Below are 25805 nucleotides of genomic sequence, written 5' to 3' on the forward strand. Positions count from 1 at the left end.
TAACCAGTGGCTCCTGAAACTCAACCCTTCCAAGACCCAGGCAATCATCGTCGGTCGTACCACTCGCTCCTTCCGGCTCCTGGATTTCTCCCTTACTGTCTGCACCCGTCCTGTCCGCCTCACCCCCACCCTCGCCAACCTTGGCCTCACCATTGACCGTCACCTCACCTGGATCCCTCATCTCCGCTCCATCCAATCCAAAGCCCACAACCGCCTCCGACTCCTCAAACTCCTCTCTGGCCTGACATGGGGGTTGCACCCCTCTACCATCCTCCACACCTACAAGTCCTTAATCCATCCCATCCTCTGTTATGCCAGTCCTGCCTGGATATCTGCCCCCCCCCCTCCCCCAAATTCTATAAGTCCCTCCAGATCCTTGAGCGTCATGCACTCTGCCTCACCTTCTGTATACACCTCCCGTCACCCACGCAGATCCTCTACGATCTCATTCCTTTCCCCCATCTGCTATTATTCCTCAAACATATCCGCACCCTCTATACCTCCCGCTGTCTTGACCCCCCTCACCCCCTGGTTGCTCCTCTCCTCTCCCATCCCCGCCTCCTGCCACGTCTTCACCGTTGTGTCCCCCCTACCCTCCATCTCTCCACCCTCCATCTCCTTTCCCAAGGTGGCTTCCGTCAACTCCCCCTCCCGGATGATGCCCTCTCTCCCTCCATTTATCCCTCCTATCAACTCGATCCTCACTCCCCCTCCTTTCCTCTGTCCTTTCCCTGGGCTCCCTCTTCCCCCCTTCCGTCCTGTTTTCTCCCCACTAAACCTCTCCCTACCTCCCTTCTTCCCCCCTCCCCTGAGTCCTTTTGTATTCCCCTCCTCTGCCTACCCCACTCCCTGTCGCGTCTGCCCAGCGCCCCCCACCCCTCTTATGGGTCCTCATCCTCCATCAGCTCCTTTCTTGGCTCCCCCCCTTTTTTATTTTCCCATCATCTGTCCAGTTTCCCCCCCACCTGCTCTCAGCTGTGGTATGTCACATTTGCCAACTTTTTGTGCAGTGTTCCAGTGACTGTTCAGTGTTGTTCGTCTTTCTCGTATTGCGAACAGAAACCATGCTGTCACTGGGTGTGAATTTTATGTCTTTTGCGAACAGAAACCAGACTGTCGCCGTGTTTTTTTTTTTAAATTGTCTGTCTATTGTTTTACCTGTCTGCTTTGTATGTATTTTCTTAGCGTCATCATCCCTCTGTTCTTTGTTTTAAGTTCCACGATTTCTTTTCGCCATGTTACTCTTTAAGTCTCCAATTTTATTGCCCGTTTATATTATTTATTCTCTTCATCTTTCTAACAAAGTCTGTTGGCTGAAGAGCGGCATACTAAGCTGCTGCCAGCCCGCCCCCTTCGGGGGGAATTGAAATTCAATAAAGAAAAAAAAAAATACCGTCGCAGAGGAAGCTGGCTTCGACTTGCGCAAACCAAAGCGCCGGGGTGTGCGGCAGGAACGGGGATGAGCGCACTGCGACGAATTATTTCTTCTGACGATCTGTAATGTCGAATCGAGTATAATTGGTCTGCAGCTCGTGATCTCGCGGTAGCGTTCTTGCTTTCCGAGCACGGGGTCCCGGGTTCGATTCCCGGCGGTGCCAGGGTTTTTCACCTGCCTCGAGATGACTGGGTGTTGAAGGCAATGGCAAACAACCTCCACTAGACTTCGCCTAGTACGGTGGTGCGGTTCTCCTTCCGCTACGCTCTGTCAAGGAGTATGGGACTCCATCATCATCAATGTAGTTGCACCTCTCAGCGTTTTTCACGTTTTAGTCACGTAGGGGCCGCACCTTTGCCTTTACTGACTTATCGGTATCGATCGGTATGTTAATAGCTAGGGAGCGCAAGAAATTGTCACTTCGGGCTTCCAGAACAAAACTTTATTTGCGTCCGCCGGAGGAATGAGGCGGCGCAGAGGAATTAGCGTATACAGATCGGATAAATACACACGTAGATGAAGGAACCTCCGAGATGTTACTTTTACTAGGTGAAACTAACAGAGAATAATAACTGACACCAAATAACAACAATCAAAACAATATGTACGCTTCGTGACGATTGCGAAATATTCACTGTCGATTGCAGCGCCCCGCCGGAAGCCAACTGACAGCCTCGACGTAAACAAAACAATGCTCGCTCGCAATACACGCGACACTGACGCAAAGTGAACGTTGTCGCTACATATGCATTGTTGAAGGATATCGATGTTTTTGGACTTTTGCTGTTGATGCACCGACCTACGAAACATCGATGGTAAACTCTACGTTTACGGACGAAATCTCGATTTTTCGGAACATCGATATATCGCTTGCTTCCCTGTGAAATGTCAATACTTGGACGCGCCCATCGAGCGACAGGGTAACAGGTAGGCCTACGTTGTTAGTGTATTAAAATACGCGCACGAAATGCATTCACTTTGTCCACCGGGTAACCTTTTTAGTTCCATATTGCTTACTGTATAAATTTCTAGCACATCAACTATGTCCAGATAATGTCCTTAGTGGATTATGTGCAAATTTTTTTAAAGACGTTTCTCGTTGTTAGTAATGCTATAATTTCCAATTTGCATGTGAAAACAAAACGATTCCTTGTTACTTACGTATGTATGCTCATTAATGTGTCAGAAACTTTATTCCTGCTTGGCCTGTTTAATGCTTTCCACGGCTATCTCACGTAATTATGTACACACCGGCAGTGGTAAATTTATTATTTATAGTTCATATGTCGTGGCAGAGCGGAAACCATGAATTTTCTGCTGTTATAAACGCAATTTTTAACACATTTTTCGAAATATTTGCTCAGTTTTTTCGTATGTAGTTCAATTAGATTTCATGCGAGGATATTTAACGCTGTCTTTTCTTTTATACTTGTTTGTTGTGTGTAAGTCCTACCATGTTCGGGTGAAAACCATTCACGTTGTCGTTCATTAGTGCGAGAGACTCGTTCCAACATTTGAACTGTTGGAAGTTGGCCGGCCGTTGTGGACGAGCGGTTCTAGGCGCTTCAGTCTGGAACCGCGCGACTGCTACGGTCGCAGGTTCGAATCCTGCCTCGGGCATGGATGTGTGTGATGTCCTTAGGTTAGTTAGGTTTAAGTAGTTTGAAGTTCTAGGGGACTGATGACCTCAAATGTTAAGTCCCATACTGCTCAGAGCCATTTGAACCATTTTGTTGAAAGCTGTAAAGTAATTACATATAGTACAAGGATATAACATCTTTGTCTTGCCTGTGCCTTGTCAGTATCTGCATACAAGAATGTCACATGCAAGACAGTAGAATAGTCATTTACTGTAGCTATTACCATAAGAATATATAGGGATTATATGTGAGAAGACAGATGGGAAGTTTAATTTTAATACAAAGTGGCCTCTGTATAGTAATTCATATAGTCGGTGGGTGACGAAAGTGCACTTACAGTGTTCGCGACTTTTGTGTTGCCTGTTGCTGTTAGTAACAGTTCGGACGATGAATTGTGGGTAGTAACACAAAAAACCATGGATCATTTGTAGGTAGACAGTGACATTCAAGTTAGTAATATCTTACAGTTCATTGGTAAAGTTACGTGGTATTTTGTTCTGGGATGTCATTTTTCCTTTGAACATCCATTGGCTTCACAGACTTGCTGGCAGGATTATTACATTCCATCTTAACCTATCCTAAGGCCATGCTACAGGCCAGTATGTTAGCAAATCTAGCTTCCTTCCATTCACAATCATTGGTTTCGTCAAATGGCAATCAGTATGGAGAACAAATATAATCAATCTCTATCTTTTGCCAAAAGAAATCTTTACTCCACCCTGTTTCTTGGCTACCACATGCTATCACCTGATCAGTTGTGACCAATGTGACGGAGTTGCTAATATCAGCATAAGAGCTGCTGATATGCCAAGTGCACTTTGCCCAAGTATTCTGCATTCCTTCCAACTGAACAATGGTATTCATTGCCATCAAACTCAAATAACATAATCTACTTAACAAACCATTAGCTCAGCAAAGTTCACAATAGTTAGAGCTATAAACGGAACTTGCTTTGTAATAAACTGCCAATGTGTACAAAAAAAGTCGCCTTTAGGAACAGTGCCAAAAGAAATATTTAAGTTAGAAGTGGAATTACAGCAAATACAACTACGCTACCTTGTTAACACAATCTGAAGCTATTCCTGCTTCTTGAAAAATATTTCAGCTTCCTCTTTTACACCAAATACCTGCTGGATATCCTCCATCAGCAGCCCAATACTCATTTGTCCACAATAGCTTTCTCAGATAAGACTGCTAACCTAATCTACAACAACAATGTTCTGTCTCCTATAAAACATCAGTAGTTATCTAACCATACCGTGAATACTGATAGCTACTTACTGTGAAACCGATGGAACTTTCAATACCTACTCAAAATAATAGAACAGTTTGTAGAAGGAATAGCCTATACGGTATGTTTTTAATTAACTTGGGAGTTGGTAGTTATTCACAACTTTCCACTTAGCATTTTAGGAAATCTAATTAATTAACCCAACATTAAAGCACATATCTTCACTTCAAGCCCAGGCAGGGATGCAAAGTCTACACAAAAATATTATATTAAATATAACAGTTAAACTGTGAATGAGTTCTGTCATTAGCAGCGGAAAATATTAAGGTCTTTACAGGTTCAAACAGACTTTTCTGACGTCTGGAACCTCGCAACCACTATGGTCGCAGGTTCGAATCCTGCCTCGGGCATGGATGTGTGTGATGTCATGAGATTAGTTAGGTTTAAGTAGTTCTAAGTTCTAGGGGACTGATGACCTCAGAAGTTAAGTCCCATAGTGCTCAGAGCTATTTGAACCAGACTTTTCTGGAAAATACGGAATCCTCAGGGAAATTGAATGTACAGGAAAAGTCAGAAAATTTTCAAGGAATCCTGAAAGCCTCATGGAATTCAGACACATTCGTGATGGAGTTGAACTGTTAGTTGATGGAAAGGAATGTTACATATCACTCCTGAGATTCTGCTTTGGAAGCAACTGGTCATGATTTCAAATAATAAAAGTAAATATAGTGTGAAGGACATTTGGTTTGAAACATGTTGTTGCTATTCTGCGGACACTATATCCTGGCAGTTTTAGATGGGAGTGTTGTGAATTAAGGTTGTGTAAGATCGGGTCTGAACTACCGCTGCTGGCTGCAGTGTAAAATTGTGCAGTAGCCTCTACCATGTGCTTTGTGTTATGGATTTTATTTTTTATAGTGAAGAGACTAATCCTATTGCATAAAGGGATCCAAGTGCAACTGTGACCACAACAAAAGGAATCACAATCCCTATGACCGTTACGTCAGTTCTACTTTTGTGGAAGCTCAGAACACTGACATAGGATGGCAGCCTTTCAAGAGGGAGACGGGGTTTACAAAATATAGCTTAACTGGGAATAATCGCTAATAAGTGAGGTAATAAATCAAAGCACTTCCAACTGCAGTTGCATAAACTAGTAAAGGAAAACTCACTCTCGCCTGCAGCAAATATAACTTAATGGAAACTTTGTAATTTCAACTTCGATGAGCCAAAGTCATCACCCTGTTAAGAAATCGGAAACCTTCAAAAAGGCATCTGAAAGACACGTGGCTTTCCACTGCACACCACACACTAGTAACTCACATCTCCTGAATAAATATTTAAGAAATGTAAATGCTCCTGCATTCAGTTAAGACAAAAATTTACTTGTACATAGCAGTCTTCCCAATAAATAAGAGATTTTAATGCAAATAGTAAGTTTGAGGAGGAAACTTCAAAGAATCAAGTATAAAGATGATGGCTGATTGTAGTCGTACATTGTTCTTGTTTACTGGAGAAGAAGTGTGTGAAATCTTATGGGACTTAACTGCTAAGGTCATCAGTCCCTAAGCTTACACATTACGTAACCTGAATTACCCTAAGGACAAACACACACACCCATGCCCGAGGGATGACTCGAACCTCCGCCGGGACCAGCCGCACAGTCCATGACTGCAGAGCCTTAGACTGCTTACTGGAGAAATCTGTCTCACTTTTTTATATTTTTACGTCAATATGGAATTTATTTTTCTCAAATATTTTTTATAGCCAAGTTTCATTTTTTTTTCATTTACAAACAATTTTCACTAGCAACACCTCACAGCATCTTTTTAACTCATAGCAACTGGGTCATTCCACGTCATAGGGACCGATATTAAGAAGTGTCCCCACTTGACCCTCACCAAATCTAATAAAATTTGGTATGAAGGATGGGACCTCGATAAACTGATTAAACCAGAGGTTGTACAGAGTTTCAGGGAGAGCATTGGGGAACAATTGACAAGAATGGGGGAAAGAAATACAGTAGAAGAAGAATGGGTAGCTTTGAGGGATGAAGTAGTGAAGGCAGCATAGGATCAAGTAGGTAAAAAGACGAGGGCTAGTAGAAATACTTGGGTGACAGAAGGAATATTGAATTTAATTGGTGAAAGGAGAAAATATAAAAATGCGGTAAATGAAGCAGGCGAAAAGGAATACGAATGTCTCAAAAATGAGATCGACAGGAAGTGCAAAATGGCTAAACAGGCATGCAGGGAAGCAGTGGTTGGGAAGAGAGACAGGGTTGTAGCCTCTCCCCCGATGTTATTCAATCTGTATATTGAGCATGTAATAAAGGAAACAAAAGAAAAATTCAGAGTAGGTATTAAAATCTATGGAAAAGAAATAAAAACTTTGAAGTTCGCCGATGACATTGCAATTCTGTCAGAGACAGAAAAGGACTTGGAAGTGCAGTTGAACGGAATGGATAGTGTGTTGAAAGGAGGGTATAAGATGAACATCAACAAGAGCAAAACGAGGATAATGGAATGTAGTCGAATTAAGTCGGGTGATGCTGAGGGAGTTACATTGGGAAATGAAACACTTAAAGTAGTAAAGGAGTTTTGCTATTTGGGGAGCAAAATAACTGATGATGGTCGAAGTAGAGAGGATATAAAATGTAGACTGGCAATTGGAAAGAAAGCGTTTCTGAAGAAGAGAAATTTGTTAACATCGAGTATAGATTTAAGTGCCAGGAAGTAGTTTCTGAAAGTATTTGTATGGAGTGTAGCCATGTATGGAAGGGAAACTTGGACGATAAATAGCTTAGACAAGAAGAGAATAGAAGCTTTCGAAATGTGGTGCTGAAGGTTAGATAGGTAGATCATATAACTAATGAGGAGGTATTGAATAGAATTGGGGAGAAGAGGAGCTTGTGGCACAACTTGACTAGAAGAAGGGATCGGTTGGTAGGACATGTTCTGAGGCATCAAGGGATCACCAATTTAGTATTGGATGGCAGCGTGGAAGGTAAAAATCGTAGATGGAGACCAAGAGATGAATACACTAAGCACATTCAGAAGGATGTAGGTTGCAGTAGGCACTGGGAGATGAAGAAGCTTGCACAGGATAGAGTAGCATGGAGAGCTGCATCAAACCAGTCTCAGGACTGAAGACTGCAACAACAACAATCTGCAGTGGCTGAATTTGTAGGGGCTTTTAAAGAGAGGCTACTCATCTATGCATCACATATGAAGGTGCAAATGTGCCAAGTTTGCTAGGCTTTTTTTAAAAGTTCTAGCAGACATTTAGTCATTTGCTTTAATATACATAGACAACTTTTTATGCTGAATCACACAATGGCAAAAGTTAGGGATCTAGCCACACCTAAATATAGATACAAGCCTCTAAAGTGGCAAAAAAAATTCATTGCGCTGTTCTGAGAGACAAGGTTTGACTGACCACTGCTACTCTTTATATGAACCGATCACACCAGAACTTCAGAGGGTTATTCATACCTATGATGTCTATATGTGGATCAAATTTAATTAACATTGGATGCCTAGATGAAAAGATGTGCATTTGCAAAGTTGGCCAAAAATTTCTACATTCAAATTTTAGGGTATTGGAGGGGGGGAGGGGCGGCAGTATCTCAATTGTTTCTGGATCTTGCATATTGATGAGTAAGAATACCGTCAAAAGTAGAGAAAAGGATTATTGATAAAGACAAAAAATCAATACAATTTGAATTAATATATCAGAAAAATGTGTAATTGCAGTATTTTTAATAGTAAGATTTGCCTGTGGTTTAGGTAATGTGACCATGCTAATAAGTGTTTTTACATTATTTTCCAGTATAGAATATAAATATACTAAAACCTCAGAAAATGGTCTTCAGAGTATAAAATCCAGAAGATCATAATGGAATGCCATCTTGCTATATAACATTTTAACCTTACAATGCATGGTGGTGCATATATGCACCATCAGTCAGTTTCAATCATCATTATAAAGAAGCAATGGTCTTTTTAAGGCTCTATTCGTGCAGTATTGATACATTGCTGAATCACCACTTTCAATTGTTGCCTTTGTTATTGGGAATTTTCACAGTCTCAGTCTTCTGTGCAGTGTAATCTTCGATGTTGACGTGGTACAATCTTAGTGCTGAGTACTGAGTGTTTGGATAATAAATAATCATTGTTGTAGCTGAAGGTATGCACCGAAACAATATACTTTGATATGCTAATTTGTATATTTTATATATAAATAAGTCTGAATCTGCTATGCTTCAAACCAGGATATCCATGAGCTTTCAAAATTGCTTGTTATAGGTTAATAAACTATTGTATAAAATGAATGAAGAGATGCTTGCACCTTGCTACTTTGGTGGATCAGATGGAGCTGATTGTCATGGGTCATTATCAGGGAAGTCAACTAAGATCAGTTAAGGAATTTTCACCAGTGGACTATGAGCTTGTACAATGTAGGTTTGGGCTTGATTTTACTGAAGATGCCCAAATTTGCCCATACCATAATGCCTGTTGATGACAAAATTTCTGTTCCTGTAGAAGACTTGCTGCAACCTGTCTAGTAAAGAAAAACATGTAATAAAGAAGGCTTTAACACCAATAACCATTGCAATGTCTGATAGACTGAAGTTACTAACAGATGAAGTTTTTAAACTTGGTCAGAAAATTTGTGCCAAATGTAGACAAGAAATGGCCCAGAAAGAATCTTCCCACCAGGTTAAGCAAGAATCACCATTCGCTGAAGACATGATTGTTGTTGACGCTTGCTTTACTGCTAACACTTCATCACCACCACTTGGAGAGTCACCATTTAAACTTCAATAGATCAGCAAAAGGGATTCAGCGGGGTACATAAAGCGCAAAGTTCTGAAAGCCCCAGGCAGCATTACTAAGGTAATTGCCACAGCTGCTGGTGTGAGCTAAGTAGATATTGTGCACATACAAACAGGAGAGTGCCAAAAATGTGAAGATATGGACATCTTAATTGAAGAACTTAAGATTAAGTTTCAGATTTCAAGCAAATGCAGTAAAGTCCAAATTTTGACCCTAGCCCCAAATAGCTGGACTATTGAAAAAAGATCGAAAGAATTTGCTGTTTCAACTAAACTGGTGAAGAAGGCGAGAAAACTAAAGATGAAAGATGGGAGTTTGGTAACACCTGCAATCAGAAAAAGAGAAAAAGCTCAGTGTTGAAGTAAAACAAAATGTCCTCACTTTTTTCTCGTTTATGTCCTGACAAAAAGGATTGTCTTGCAGTCAGAATAAATGGGGAAGAGATTCACAAGCAGAAATGCCTGCTCCTTTGTAACCTGAAAGAAATGTTCGTTGCTTATTGTAAACAATATGGAAATCAAGTAAGCTTCTCAAAATTTTGTGAACTCAGGCCGAAATGGCGTACTACAGTTGGTGCTTCTGCATCACTTTCCATATGTGCATGTGCAATTCATTAAAATGCCAAATTAATGTTGGCTTGAACAACGTCCATCCAAGTTGACTACAAGGGTTTGATGAAAAAACTGTATGCAGTGTGGAATCAAGATTGTATGCAGCATTGTTAGGAATGTCCAAGAAAAAGGCAACTAGAAGCTTTTCTTGAAGGTGCTTTTAAAGACTATGATCCTGAAGAAACAATGGAGTACAAGCATGGGGTCCATACTGACAGAGCTACATTAGAAACATGTCAGAGAACTGTTGAAGATTTCATGGAGGCACTAATTTTGAAATTACTGGGTTAAGAAGCCATCACTTCATGTCAAAACACCAAAGTGTATACCTTGTTGTTGTTGTTGTTGTTGTTGTTGTGGTCTTCAGTCCTGAGACTGGTTTGATGCAGCTCTTCATGCTACTCTATGCTGTGCAAGCTTCATCTCCCAGTACCTACTGCAGCCTACATCCTTCTGAATCTGCTCACTGTATTCATCTCTTTGTCTCCCTCTACTATTTTTACCCTCCACTCTGCCCTCCAATACCAAATTGGTGATCCCTTGATGCCTCAGAACATGTCCTACCAACCGATCCCTTCTTCTAGTCAAGTTGTGCCACAAACTCCTCCCCAATTCCATTCAATACCTCCTCATTAGTTATGTGATCTACCCATCCAAACTTCAGCATTCTTCTGTAGCACCACATTTCTAAAGCTTCTTATTCTCTTCTTGTCCAAACTATTTATCGTCCATGTTTCACTTCCATACATGGCTACACTCCATACAAATACCTTCAGAAAAGACTTCATGACACTTGATGTTAACAAATTTTTCTTGTTCAGAAACGCTTTCCATGCCAATGCCAGTCTACATTTTATATTCTCTCTACTTCGACCATCATCAGTTATTTTGCTCCCCAAATAGCAAAACTCCTTTACTACTTTAAGTGTCTCATTTCCCAATCTAATTCCCTCAGCATCACCCGACTTAATTCGACTACATTCCATTATCCTCATTTTGCTTTTGTTGATGTTCATCTTATATCCTCCTTTCAAGACACTGTCCATTCCGCTCAACTACTCTTCCAAGTCCTTTGCTGTCTCTGGCTGAATTACAATGTCATCGGCGAACCTTCAAGTTTTTCTTATCCATGGATTTGAATACCTACTCTGAATTTTTCTTTTGTTTCTTTTACTGCTTGCTCAATATACAGATTGAATAACATCGGGGAGAGGCTACAACCCTGTCTCACTCCCTTCCCAACCACTGCTTCCCTTTGATGTCCCTCGACTCTTATAACTGCCATCTGGTTTCTGTACAAATTGTAAATAGCCTTTCGCTCCCTGTATTTTACACCTGCCACCTTCAGAATTTGAAAGATAGTATTCCAGTCAACATTGTCAAAAGCTTTCTCTAAGTCTACAAATGCTAGAAACGTAGGTTTGCCTTTTCTTAATCTAGCTTCTAAAATAAGTTGTAGGGTCAGTATTTCGTCACGTATTCCCATATTTCTACGGAATACAAACTGATCTTCCCCGAGATCAGCTTCTACCAGTTTTTCCATTCGTCTGTAAAGAATTCGCGTTAGTCTTTTGGAGCCGTGACTTATTAAACTGATAGTTCGGTAATTTTCACATCTGTCAACGCCTGCTTTCTTTGGGATTGGGTGTATACCTTAAGCAGCTAAAAATAAATCTTGCAGAAAATGAATTAATTATGTTGATGGATTTTGCTGAGAATTATTCATGTGTTGTTCAAGATGCTGTGCAAGGATTTCATTGGGAGGATAGTCAGGCCACATTACATCCACTTATTGCCTGTTTTGGTGGCAAAGAATGCATTTGTGTGATCAGCAACTGTCTCCGTCATGATACCACTGCTGTTCATGCCTTTCATATAAAGTTAATAGCACATTTAAAGACAAAGATTGCAAACATTAAGAACATTTATTACTTTAGTGATGGTTCAGCTGCTCAGTATAAGAATTTCAAAAATTTCATCAGTTTATGTCTGCATGAAAAGGATTTTGGCATCACTGCTGAATGGAATTTTTTTGGAACAAGCCACGGTAAATCACCTTGTGATGCCTCACCATCATCATCAGGAAGACAGAACAGTTATCCACAATCTGCCTTTGACAAAATTGCAGAACTGTTTAACCAAAAATGGAACTGAACCTTAGTATTTTTGTTTTAAATGTACTGTGTTGGGTATTATATTGTTTTATGGCATGTATTAAATTAAAGTTTGTAACTGATTTATATACTGGAATAAAAAAAATTAATTTTGGGACTTAATCAGCAAAATATTTCACTTTCCAATCTCCTCAGAGTGCTAAAATAATTTTTGAAACATATTCTTACTTGTCAAAATGCAAGATCCAGAAATTAAACAATATAGCTTGGAAAGCTTAAAGCATGTTCATCCAGCTGTTACAAGAAAAAAGGAATTGAACAAGACACAGTTGAAATATTTCTTCCCCCCCCCCCCCCCCCCCCCCCCCCCCCCCTGCTAAAATGTGCATGTAGAATATTTTGGCCAGCTTTGAAAAAGCTTACCTTTTTGCCTAGGCATCCAATGTTAATTAAATTTGATCAGTATATAGAAATCTCAGGTAGGAATAATCCTCTGAAATTTTGGTGTGATTGGTTCATATGAAAAGTAGCAGTGGTCGGTCAAACCTTGGCTCTCAGAATGGCACGACAAATTTTTTAGCCACTTAAGAGGCTTGTATCTATGTTTAGGTGTGGCTGAATCCCTAATTTTTCCTATGATGTGATTCAGCATAAAAAGTTGTGTATATATATATATATATATATATATATATATAAAATAAAAAAAATCAAAGATGAGGTGACTTACCGAACGAAAGCGCTGGCAGGTCGATAGACACACAAACATACACACAAAATTCAAGTTTTCGCAACAAACTGTTGCCTCATCAGGAAAGAGGGAAGGAGAGGGGAAGACGAAAGGAAGTGGGTTTTAAGGGAGAGGGTAAGGAGTCATTCCAATCCCGGGAGCGGAAAGACTTACCTTAGGGGGAAAAAAGGACAGGTATACACTCACACACACGCACATATCCATCCACACATACAGACACAAGCAGACATATTTAAATATTAAATATGTCTGCTTGTGTCTGTATGTGTGGATGGATATGTGCGTGTGTGCGAGTGTATACCTGTCCTTTTTTCCCCCTAAGGTAAGTCTTTCCGCTCCCGGGATTGGAATGACTCCTTACCCTCTCCCTTAAAACCCACTTCCTTTCGTCTTCCCCTCTCCTTCCCTCTTTCCTGATGAGGCAACAGTTTGTTGCGAAAGCTTGAATTTTGTGTGTATGTTTGTGTTTGTTTGTGTGTCTATCGACCTGCCAGCGCTTTCGTTCGGTAAGTCACCTCATCTTTGATTTTATATATAATTTTTCCCACGTGGAATGTTTCCTTCTATATATATATATATATATATATATATATATAAAATATGAATTAATAGAGGGAAACATTCCACATGGGAAAAATATATCTAAAAACAAAGATGATGTGACTTACCAAACGAAAGCGCTGGCACGTCGATAGACACACAAACATACACACAAAATTCAAGCTTTCGCAACAAACTGTTGCCTCATCAGGAAAGAGGGAAGGAGAGGGAAAGACGAAAGGAAGTGGGTTTTAAGGGAGAGGGTAAGGAGTCATTCCAATCCCGGGAGCGGAAAGACTTACCTTAGGGGGAAAAAAGGACGGGTATACACGCGCGCGCACACACACACACACACACACACACACACACACACACACACACACACACACACACGTGGTGGATGGATATGTGTGTGTGGGCGCGAGTGTATACCCGTCCTTTTTTTCCCCCTAAGGTAAGTCTTCCCGCTCCCGGGATTAGAATGACTCCTTACCCTCTCCCTTAAAACCCACTTCCTTTTGTCTTTCCCTCTCCTTCCCTCTTTCCTGATGAGGCAACAGTTTGTTGCGAAAGCTTGAATTTTGTGTGTATGTATGCGTCTGTTTGTGTTTCTATCGACCTGCTAGCGCTTTCGTATGGTAAGTCACATCATCTTTAATGACAAATGCTTTCTAGAACTTTTAAAAAAGCCTTGCAAACTTGGCACATCTGAACCTCTGTATGTGATGCAAAGTTGAGTAGCCTCTCTTTAAAAGCCCCTAACAGTTCAACCATTGAAGATACTGGACTGAAATTTGGTGTACAACAACCCAAGACCACATAGAACCTTCACACCAAATTTCATTAGATGTGCAGGTGGTTGATTAGGGACACCTGGTCCCCTTGACGTGGAATGACCCAGCTACTACCACTACTAACTTGGCAACTAACTGCATTGATCTAAGTCTGCTCCTTATGTAGACAAATTCCCTGCAGTAGTAGGTACTGTAATGCCCGAGTTTCTTCATTTCACGATGAAAATGCCATTTCAGCTTCTATTGAAGAATAGCGTTGCGGTAACTGTTCACATATTGAACACTGTACTACATTAATTTTTAAGACTTCATTGTAAATTCTCTTAAATTATTTTCTACATTAGGTTATATATAGCTTCAAATTTTGTTAAACAAAGATTAGTGTGGTGTCACCGCCAGACACTACACTTGCTAGGTGGTAGCCTTTAAATCGGCCGCGGTCCGTTAGTATACGTCGGACCTGCGTGTCGCCACTATCAGAGATTGCAGACAGAGCGCCGCCACACGGCAGGTCTAGAGAGATTTCCTAGCACTCACCCCAGTTGTACAGCCGACTTTGCTAGCGATGGTTCACTGACAAAATACGCTCTCATTTGCCGAGACAATAGTTAGCATAGCCTTCAGCTACGTCATTTGCTACGACCCAGCAAGGCGCCATTACCAGTTACTATTGATGCTGTAAAACATGTACTGTCAAGAGCGATGTTCACCATTTATGGATTAAAGTTAAGTATTCCACAGCTACGTCCTTTTTTGCTAGTCTCATTTCCTAGACCTGTTCCAGACCTCACGCCAGCCTGCGTGAGCTAAAACGCGTGCCTTTCAGCTTCCTCTCATAGTGGGTTGGCTGTCTTGCCAATCTACAATAATTAGTATAATATAGAAACTAACACACGATAATAAATATCTACAACACAGTGCAGTAGCATGTGGAGGAGCTATGGCTCAAATTTAAAAGCATAGTTGAGCACGTGCTGGATTATAGATATGTGCCCAGTGGAACAGTTTATAATGCAAAGAACCCTAAGTGGTATGCAGTCACTGAAAAAGAAAGTTCTAAAGAGACAGAAGCTATTGTTTAACAGGTGTAAAATGAAGCATAGAACTGTAGATATAGGTGAGCGGTATGAAATGCAATTGGCTGTCAAGTCAGCAATGGACGAAGCCTTCAGTGACTACTGTAGCAGAATATTGTCAGATGATCTTTCACAAAACGTGAAGAAATTCTGGTCGTATGTAAAGGCTGTTAGTGGTACCAAAGTAAGAGTCCAGTCACTTGCGAATGAGACAGGAGCTTAAATTAAGGGCAGCAAAGCAAAAAAATTAAATTCTTAACACTGTTTTCAAATGTTCTTTACAAAGAAAAACCCAAGGAAATGCCCCATTTAATCCCCGTGCCAACGAAAAAATGAATGAAATCAGTATTAGTGTCATTGTTGTTGGGAAACAGCTGAAATCATTAAAACTGAACACATCTCCAGGGTCCGATGGAATCCCCCATCAGATTCTGTACTGAATTTTTGCCTCAGTTAACCTCTCTTCTAACTATAATCTATCGTAGAGCCCTCAAACAAAAAACTGTGCACAGTAGTTGGAAGAAAGCACAGGTCACACCTGGCTTCGAAAAGGGTAGTAGAAATGATCCACAAAACAAAACCATCCATTATCTTTGACATTGTTTTTCGGTGTACAATCGTAGAAGATACTCTAAAATCAAACAAAAGGGTCAATCCATCCATATGAAGTGGTCCAGTGATGGTTGCTTGACCATTTTTAAATATTTTAATTTTTTTATATGTGATTGCCCTATATTTAAGATGTTCAAAACAGTTTTTTTTTTTAAATAATTTATCTTGCACCTTTACTGGATGGCAGCCATTTTTATTTATAGGCACGCAACGATTGTTCTGTCTGGAGACATTAGCGAAAATTTGAATATCTCTGCACTGGATTAAGTTTCAACATTGAAATTGACATGATTGTTTTTAGAAAAGTGTCCTCTACAACATCGTCTATTATACAAAACACCCTAAATTCAAAAATAACTAGTAAAAATGACCTCCAAAATTTGGTATAAAAATTTTCAAAAATCCACTTTTTAGATCCAAAAATAACGAACAAGGAGTGATTCATGAGTGTCTATTTTTTTTCCCTATAGTTAGGTATCGTAAACTACTAGCCTCATGTACAGCAATAACACTTATAAATGTTTCCTTAATTTTTTATGAATTTTTTAAATTTGAAAATTTTAATTTTTTGTAAAGTTTTGGGTTAGTTATCTCAGGTGGGACAGAATATAAAAATATGATTTTTGCACAGTTTGTACACCTATATGATAGCAACATACTGTAAAAATTTCAACATTAATATCTATTGATATTGTTCACAAAGATATGAATTTTTGAAAATGAGGAAATAATTCACATTACTCTACAACCAATCTTATGTCTGTTGCCTATTTAAATGGTTTATTGTTTCATTGTAATGAAATTTAATTGTGACACATTTAGTTAACACTATCACCCAATATTCATTTAGTTTATTTATTTTTAATAATGCAATATTAAACAACAGGAGCTTTCGCTTTTGTTGTATGGCAATAAAAATGTCCATTTACGTAGGTTTATTGTCAATAAAGAAGTACATTATTGCTGGGCGTGGCATTGTTGTAGTCAGTCTGTTCTGAAACCTCTGTTAGAGTGGATGTACATACTTCGAGATTGTAGATTGTGTTGTGTGCTTTGTTCTGTGTGCAATTTGTAATTAATTTTGAGAGATTAATTGGAATGCAATAACATAGATGAACAGTGCTCTGTTGAACAGAGTGCTAGTGAAGTGTGTCACAAAACAGTTTACAGTTCAGTTTCAAGAAACTTGAAAAATGTCAATGACTTTGGTGAAGTTAGACAAACTTTGTTTAAATTTTGAGTAAGTTCTTCTGTAACATCAGTATGTGAGTATCATGAGAAGAAATGTCCGGCCCCAGTAGCTGAGTGGTCAGCGTGACGGAGTGTCAATCCTAAGGTCCCGGGTTAGATTCCCGGCTGGGTCGGAGATTTTCTCCGCTCAGGGACTGGGTGTTGTGTTGTCCTAATCATCATCATTTCATCCCCATCGACGCGCAGGTCACCGAAGTGGCGTCAACTTGAAAGACCTGCACCAGGCGAACGGTTTACCCGACGAGAGGCCCCAACCACACGACATTTCATTTCATTTCATGAGAAGAAATATATTCTGAAGTGCTGTGATCCACTTAAAGTTCATAAAATGCCTATTACTAAAGGTGTGAGGGAAATAAAACTAGAACATTTGTCCTTGTTATGTGAGAGTGAAACAGCTTCCCAAGTGAAATGTAATGTGATTCCTGGAAATTCCTTGTGCCCAAATTGTTACTCAAAAATATTTGTTGTGAATCCAGAACCAGAATCATGAGACCATGTTAATGACATTTATATTCCTAATGAGGAAGCTGTTAGCATATTGGTTTTGTTTGTTCTAAGTTAGACATATCTCCTGCTTCGAAAATAATAAAATTAAGTAGCAGAAAAAGAAAAGCAGCTATTGAAAATTAAGTATAACAAATTTCACACAAAATTAGAAGAGACTTCGAATCATGCTTTAATAATACAGATACCAACATTATTTCTAAAGAAGAAGAAAACCTACCACCAGCATCATCTGACACTGGATGTTTGAGCTTAATAGAGAAATTAAAAATTAAATGTTCAGTGACATCTAAAGAGGAAAAAGCTATAATTTTAAGTTTGCTCCCTGACTCATGGTCAAGAGAAAAAATGGTTTATGAATTCAGCATTTCTCATCGTTTGGTTAAGCTAACCCAAAAAATAGTGAAAGAACAAGGCATTCTTACAGTTTTAGAGAAGAAGAAAGGAGTAGGTATAAGTGAAAAAACAATTAAAAAGATCCAGCAGTTTTTTGAAGATAATGAAAACAGTAGAATGAGCTCAGGTTGCAAAGATAACAAAAGAGTTGTAATAAATGGAGTTAAAGTAACAAAACAGAAATAACTAGTGGTGTCAAATTGAAATGAACTTTATGTAGCTTTCAAAAATTCTCATCCTGAAAGCAAAATTAGAAGATCAAAATTTTGTGATGTCTGCCCTAAGTGGTGGATTTTGGCTGGATGTCAAACTGATGTTTGCGGGTGCAAAATTCAGTGATCTTAATTACAAAAAGTTACTAGATTTAATGGTCTGTGATACTAACGGTTATGACTGTATGAGTTTGTGTAATAAATGCCCTGGTAAGGAAACCATTATTAAATTGTTTCACGAATATAATGAGGAAATGCCAGACAGTATTACCTTCAAACAGTGGGTCACAAGTGACAGGGCAGAAATGATAACAGTGGTTAAATCTCAGGAAGAGTACTTGGAATCTTTAATTGATAACTTACAAAAACTCTGTCACCACTATGTTTCTAAAATCTAAAGTAAGTTTTTGAAGGACAAAAAAGCACAACTTTGTGAATGCATAGTGTTAGCTGATTTAGCTGAAAATTTTACATTTGTGATTCAGGATGCAATACAAGGGTACAACTGGGTCAATGACCAGGCAACAGTGCATCCATTTATTCTCTACTTTAAAAATGAGAAAGATGAAGTTTGCAGTCCTTAGATTTGCATTCTAAGCGACTACTTGGAGCACCACACTTTGGTTGTACATGTGTTTCAAAAGTATGTAATAAATTACATAAAAGAAAATTTTCCCAAGGTTGAGAAGTGGTAGTCAGTATAAGAACAAAAATAATTTTTCAAATCTGTGCAACCATAAAGTAGACTTTGGGTTGGAGGCAGAATGGCACTTTTTTTTGCATATTGCCATGGTAAAAATGCATGTGATGGAGTAGGAGGTAAAACAAAATGCGAAGTAAGTAAAGCCAGCCTAAAAGACCAACCACAGACCAAATTCTCACAGTAAAGGACATGTATGTCTTTTGCAAGGATAATATTAAAGGCATTACCTATTTTTTGATCAAGAAAGAAGTAGTGGTTCTGCATATGAAAACAGCACTTCAAACCAGTTTTGAAAACTGTATAACAATAAAAGGAACAAGGCATTTCCACAAATTCCTTGGCATTACAGAAAAATTAGTTCGACGCTCTGTAACTTCAGAAACTGAAATTCATGAGGATCATTGTGTCAGTAAAATTACATCTCTGTCTTTAACGTTGAATGACATAGTGGCATGTTTGTATGATGGACAGTAGTGGCTTGCAGAGGTTGAAAGAATAAGTTTGGAAAACAGCGATGTTTTTGTGCATTTTTACCACCCTGCTGACCCAAGAACATCATTCAAGAAAGCTATTAGTGACAAAGTCTGGATACCAATGAAAAATGTTTTAAGGAAACTTTTAGTGCTTGAACTTACCACAGCAACTGGGAGGTCTTATTCTATATCACAGAAGCTGTCTGAAGAAATAAGTGTCTTTAAGGATGTTAATTGAAAATATTTAAGTATGTCAAAATAATATAAATGTTAATTTCAGTGATGTTTCCACTTTAAGAATATAATTCGGTACCTTACTTCAATAATAATTGATTACATCCCATCAACATCACACATGAATAGGCAACAGCCATAAGATCAGTTGTAGAGTAATGTGAATTATCTCCTCATTTTCAAAAATTCATATCTTTGTTCACAGTCAGATATCAATGTTGAAATTTTTAAATTATGTTGCTATCATATAGATGTACAAACTGTGCAAAAATCATATTTTTATGTTCAGTCCCACCTGAGGTAGCTAACCCAAAACTTTACAAAAAATGAAAATTTTCAAATTTCAAAAATTCTTGCTGTATATGAGGCTAGTAGTGTATGATATCTAACTATAGGAAAAAATAGACTCTCATAAATCACTCCTTGTTTGTTATTTTGGGGCCTAAAAAGTGGATTTTTGAAAATTTGAATACCAAATTGTGGAGGTCATTTTGACTGGTTATTTTTGAATTTAGTGTGTTTAGTGTAATAGACAATGTTGTAGAGAACACTTTTCTAAAAACAATCATGTCAATTGCAATGTTGTAACTTCACCCACTGCAGAGATATTCAAATTTTTGATAATGTCTCTAAACTGAAACATCGTTGCACGCTTATGAATGAAAATGGCCGCCATTCAGTAAAGGCGAAAGGTAAAATTTTTTTAAAAACAGTTTTAAACTTCTCAATTATAGGGTAAACACATATAAAAAATTGAAGTATTTAAAATGGTCAAGCAACCACTTCATTTGGATTGACTCATAATGAGATATCTTGAACAGAATGATCTCCTCCATCCCAACCAGCAGGGATTCTGAAAATATCAATCATATGAAACCTAACCTCACTTTTCTCACGTGGCATACTGAAAGCATTGGATCGAGGCAGTGTTTCTAGATTTCTGAAAAGCATTTGGCTCAGTACCACACCTACATTTATTGTGAAAAGTACGATCATATGGGGTATCCTGTGAAATTTGTGACTGTATTGAGGACTTTTTGGCAGGGAGGATGCAGCCTGTTATGTTGGATGGAGAGTGATCGTCAGACGTAGAACTAGCTCCTGGTGTGCCCCAGGGAAGTGTGTTGGAACCCTTGCTCCTCATGTTGTATATTAATGACCTTGCAGACAACATTGCAGATTATGCAATTATCTATGATGATGTACTGTCTGAAGCTGCACAAATATTTAGTCAGATCATGCTAAGATTTCAATGTGGTGCAAAGATTGGCAGCTTGCTTTAAATGTTCAGAAATGTAAAACTGTGCACTTCACAAAATGAAAAAAAAAAAAAAAACCTATTTATTACAATATCAATGAGTCACAGTTGGAATTGGCCAGCTTTAAAAAAAACCTGGGTGTAACACTTTGTAGGGATATGAGATGGACTGATCACATAGGTTCATCTATGGATAAAGCAGGTGGTCTACATTGGTTTATCGGTAGAATGTTGGGGAATTGCAATCAGTGTACAAAGGAGGGTGCGTACTAATAACTCATATGACCCATTCTAGAATATTGTTAGTGTGTGTGGGACTCATACCAAATTGGACTAACATGGGATATTGAACATACACAGAGAAAGGTGGCACGAATGATCAAAGGTTTGTTTGATCCTTGGGAGAGTGTCACAGAGATGAATAAATGGAACTGGCAGCCTGTTGTACACACATGTAAGCAATCCTGAGAAAGTCTACTAACACAGTTTCAAGCACTGGCTTTAAATTATGACTCTAGGATTTTACAACACCACCCTATCTATTGGTCACACAGGGATCCAGAGGACAAGACTACAATAATTACAGCATGGACAGAGGCATTCAGTCAGTCATTCTTCTTGTGCTCCATATGTGGGTGGAACAGGAAGAAATTCGAATAACTGGTACAATGGGATGCCTCCTCTGCCGTGCAGCTCACCATGGTTTGTAGAGTATAGATGTAAATGTAGATAACAAAACTCATAATGTATTGAGTTGTTAGGTAAATAAGTGTATCGTATACTTCTGTAGAGCACTTTAGTCTATTACATTACAGTAGGCATTGTCTGCATGGACACGGTGACAGTTGGGGATTAATGTGCAGGTGAACAGCCACAGGTTGTGGGATCTGTCCTGTCACTAAATGTAGCTTCGAGACTAGTTGTGCGAGTAGCCAGTGATGCTGGCAGCTAGATCACAGATGCTTCCAGGTGGTGGTCAATCACTTTGGTGAATGGTCGAATGATAACTTCATTTGTACTCTGACTGGAAGAACAACATAATACTTCCAGTTTCGTAGAATCGAGATAAATATAGGCCAGCATATGCTAAAAAATTGATGGTAACTTAAAAGACAACCGTTTAAGTAGTCAACATGTAGAATATGTGTTACATTTTTAAAGTAATTGACATGATCCTGGGACATTCCATGGTGACTCACGTTACATTTTGAAATCAATATTTTATTTTGTTGACTTCTTATCAATCTGTAAACCCATATTTTCTTTTGTAAATCATCATCATAAATTGTGTTATTCTGACAAAGATTTTGAAGTGTTACTTAAGTAGGGAAGAGCATTAAAATTAAAGAACAAGAATGTAATTTATGTTGTGACTTATGTTACAAATTTGGGAAATCCTATTCCTAATGTGCATTTTAGGTCAAAATTGTCCTCAAACTATTAGGAGTATGGATCTGGTTTTTATTACAGAAAATGCATATTAGGTTGGCATTCAAATGGCAGAGGTACAGATTTTTAAAAATATTTGTACCATGTGAAATATTGTAATATATTGAAAAAGGCGCATGACTGAATGTTATGTGACTCGTGCTACTTGATACTTTTTGTTGGAAAAACTGTTTTCCTGCAAGTGGAGAAATGAAAATATGACCTTATGTGCCAAGTAAGGTAAACTTCACATTAACATTTCACTTTACAAACACTATGAAAAATTATAAGAGCATCACATCTGGGAAAATGAACTGTAGATGCAGTTAAGTCAGAGAACTGAAAATATCCTCTTGCATTGACGTAAAGTGGATTAATTTTCTTAGTTATTTCATCTCATTTTACAAGCCATTTCCAATAGTGACCAGCACACTCCATTGCATTGATTAGTTAAGAATTTCTAAAAACTGCACGTACTTCTCCAGCATTGAATTTACTGTCATATCCTACTTTGTACCTGTCTCAAATATTCACACTTTATATAGTTTCTTCAGTATGATGATCTGCAGCAGCGAAATTCTTTGGAGACAGCTGATATGTTTGTAGTTCTCCTTTCTTGCGGTGAAAGTAGTGAATGCTTTTTGTGTTTGGTACTGATGGTGCTGAAGAAAATATTTGAGCCAGATTAAGTTTCACATTGATTCCCTGAATTTCATCAATAGACACATGAAAAACCTGCATAGTTGAGGTACTTGCAACTACCAGAGTGAAAGTTGATGCATCACCTACTATGAATGGTTTGCTTTTTTACTGCATTCCCCACTAGCTGTTCTGCAACTGCACCAATTCCATTTACAGCTTTTTTACCATGGGATATAGCAAATAAGTTCCAATAGATTTCCACATTATGAAATGTTTGAATTTGAGGTACAGCAGCAGTAATATATTTGGTTTTTAAATTGTGAGGCAGGTCCATCTGACCAGATTGAAGCTACCGTCACATTTTCAGGTATAGTTGACAGTACCTTGCTAATGTAAGCAATTGCCACACTCGAGCCATGGCTTTATCCAGAATACTAAGTGACTTATACGGTGACAAACTTGTTTTACTAGGTTGCTGATCTTTCATCTTATGTAGCCTATGTTTCATGACTCTCTCCCTATTTTTAGCTCTTTTTTTTCTTCTAGTAATAGTCCTTACTCAACTGTAGAAACTTTTGTTTCTGCTTCTGCTGGCCTTTTCGAGCTTCTTCCAGGTGATTTGTCTTAAATTCTTCATATTTTCCTTCACTCTTTAATTTTTCCCTCCTCCGACTCTGTCCTTCTCCTGCTGCTAAGGACATCCTCTTCTTCTAATCTTAAAATAATACAACTGTAACTCAGATTATGTGACTTGTTACACATTTAATTTGCTGTTTTTACAATATTGGTTTAAATTGGGAAATTTTTAGTAGTGATATTAGTTACACATTCACACTAAGTAAATTACTAATATCTCTCTTGGTATAAAAACTTAGTTACTTGAAAGTGACTCACGTTACATGAAAGTTCATGCTGTTGTACTATGTTGTTTACGCCAACCTATAATTTACCTACTTCAGTTTTATACTCTTTAGGTAATACATTAGGGTATGTAACAGTAACATAAATAATGATATGCTGATTCTTACCTGCCAATTAGTTGAAATGAAGATCCAAAATTTCCAATAACTCACACTCACATCACATGAAAAACATATGGCGTTATAAAAATGACTACAAATTATGGAGGGAAAGCAATAATGGGCCACAAACTTGTTGCCATACAGTAAGAAGTCCAGCCTTTTCAAAACATATAAAAAGTACCAAATTTTAAACTTTTAAATATTGTTAGTGTGTCCTACTTTACGTGGAATATCCCTCCTCATGATTATAAGAGATGGCAGTTATGATCTCTGGAATATGGAAATAGCCAACTAAGTAACTGTTAAATCAGATGCAGAATAAGCAGCAACTGGGAAATAGATGTGTGCAGAGCCGGTACTCATTACATATAGATGACCAGATTGCAGTCCATGTACAGTGGGCTTTTCAGTCTTGGGGTTGCAACCCCATGGTTATAAGGCAAACATTTTTGGTGGGAGCATAATAATATGGAGAAACTCCTTTTTGTAATTTATAATCGTAATTTTCACTTTGGACAACAGGGTTAATATTGTTTGTTCTGCAGTAAAAGCTGAACCGCAACCACTTGCTGGCTAGTCATTATAGATTTTTTTAGCTTACTGCTAATAGTCAGTTGTCAGTGACGATAAGCATTCGGATTCATTTTTGTGACATTTTGCCACTGTTGCCAGTCAGTGTGTATTACGGGAACTCTCACCGCCTTTAAAAATTGCTCTCACAAACTAGCTGTGTCGAAGTTTGTGATTTTGTGTGTGCGTGCTTCTGCACAGGCGATTAGTAACAGTTCAGTGCTCTGTCGAGCTACTCGGCTTCAGTGCCAGTGTTTATCTATTGAGCAGTTTAATGCACGGTGTATGGAATAGTGTTTCATGTAGTTGAATGTTTGTTACACACTTCAGTGTATGAAGTTAGAAATGAATAGGTGATTTGTGAAGAGTTATGGGCTGAAACTGTTTCATCTCAAAGAATAATTCAGAAATATTAGCAACAAATAAGTGGGTTAACCTGTCAGAGACTGAAAAACAGCTACACTTAAAGCAATTGTCAGAATAAGCTGTCATCGCCTTAACGGTAAATTTGTCATATCCATTGCCTTAATTATAAGTTTGCCTTATCCTTTGCCTTAATGGTAAATTTGCCACACCCTTAGCCTTAATGCTAAATTTATCTTTCTTATGATCTTCAGTAACATGTCTTTTTGTATCTTCGATTGTGTGAGATAAATTAACAGCTTACAGTGTAAGATTTATTACCTACTTGTTTTTGTTTGCATTGCCGATGTTTTAATTCGGTATGTTAATTGTCGTTCTTTAACTATTTATTAATCTGTTTCAAGTATTTTTTTCTCAGATATTGTTCATGACAAAGTGTTTAACAGATCAGGCTTTCAGAAAAGAGGGCCATTGGTATTGCGTTCAAATATCTTCAAAAACTGCTATTAGTTGACCACAGTATTATTGCACTTAGAAGTGAGGGCACTTCACTCGGCTTATCGTGAGTTTTTATTGTGATATTCCAGCAGGACATGCTAAAGCACTCAAAGTGGCAGACTGTTTTAGCAAGTTCCCATTTGAAGTTCCTATGAACTCTACCACATCACACAGCACCATTCAAGCATTGTCCTCCATATTTTGCATCGGAGGTTTGCCAGAAGTACTTGGGTCGGGCAAAGGACTGCAGTTCACCTCACGTGATTTTGGACAGTTTTGTGAACAGAATGGTATTTGCCACATCAATAGTGATCTATTTCACCCACAGTCCAGTGGAGAAGCAGAAAACTTTGTACGCACTTTCAAGCAACAGATGGCCAAACAGTTGTCTTGAAATATATAACGGTACTAGCATTTACCTTAGCCTCCACTGTACGAGTTTACTGTAATGTCTCCGCATGTTTCCAGTAACAGCCACGGGAGGCCGAGTGCAATAATGTCGTGGTCAGGTAGTATATATATGTTGTTTTTGTGTATTGTTACTACTAATACAATAATGGAAGATCCTCTATGAAATACAAATTATTTTAGGAGTACAAGAACAACTAG

General features: G+C 38.5%; 1 protein-coding gene across 4 annotated transcripts in view; it reads left to right on the forward strand.

Annotated features, from left to right (window-relative positions):
* The first annotated feature begins 2228 nt into the window (after positions 1-2228).
* The window catches only part of LOC124552613, a 102446-nt gene continuing 78869 nt past the window's right edge, over positions 2229-25805 (forward strand). The window contains exons 1-2 of one of the 4 annotated variants that reach the window (XR_006967941.1): positions 2238-2362; positions 21228-21375. The gene's annotated coding sequence lies outside the window, so the exon portion shown is untranslated. Of the gene's footprint in view, positions 2363-21227; positions 21376-25805 lie in introns of all 4 variants that reach the window. The other 3 variants (XM_047126937.1, XM_047126939.1, XM_047126938.1) reach the window with 3 other exon arrangements.

This window comes from Schistocerca americana, chromosome 10 (genome assembly GCF_021461395.2).
Source record: "Schistocerca americana isolate TAMUIC-IGC-003095 chromosome 10, iqSchAmer2.1, whole genome shotgun sequence".
Taxonomy (NCBI): Eukaryota; Metazoa; Arthropoda; class Insecta; order Orthoptera; family Acrididae; genus Schistocerca; species Schistocerca americana.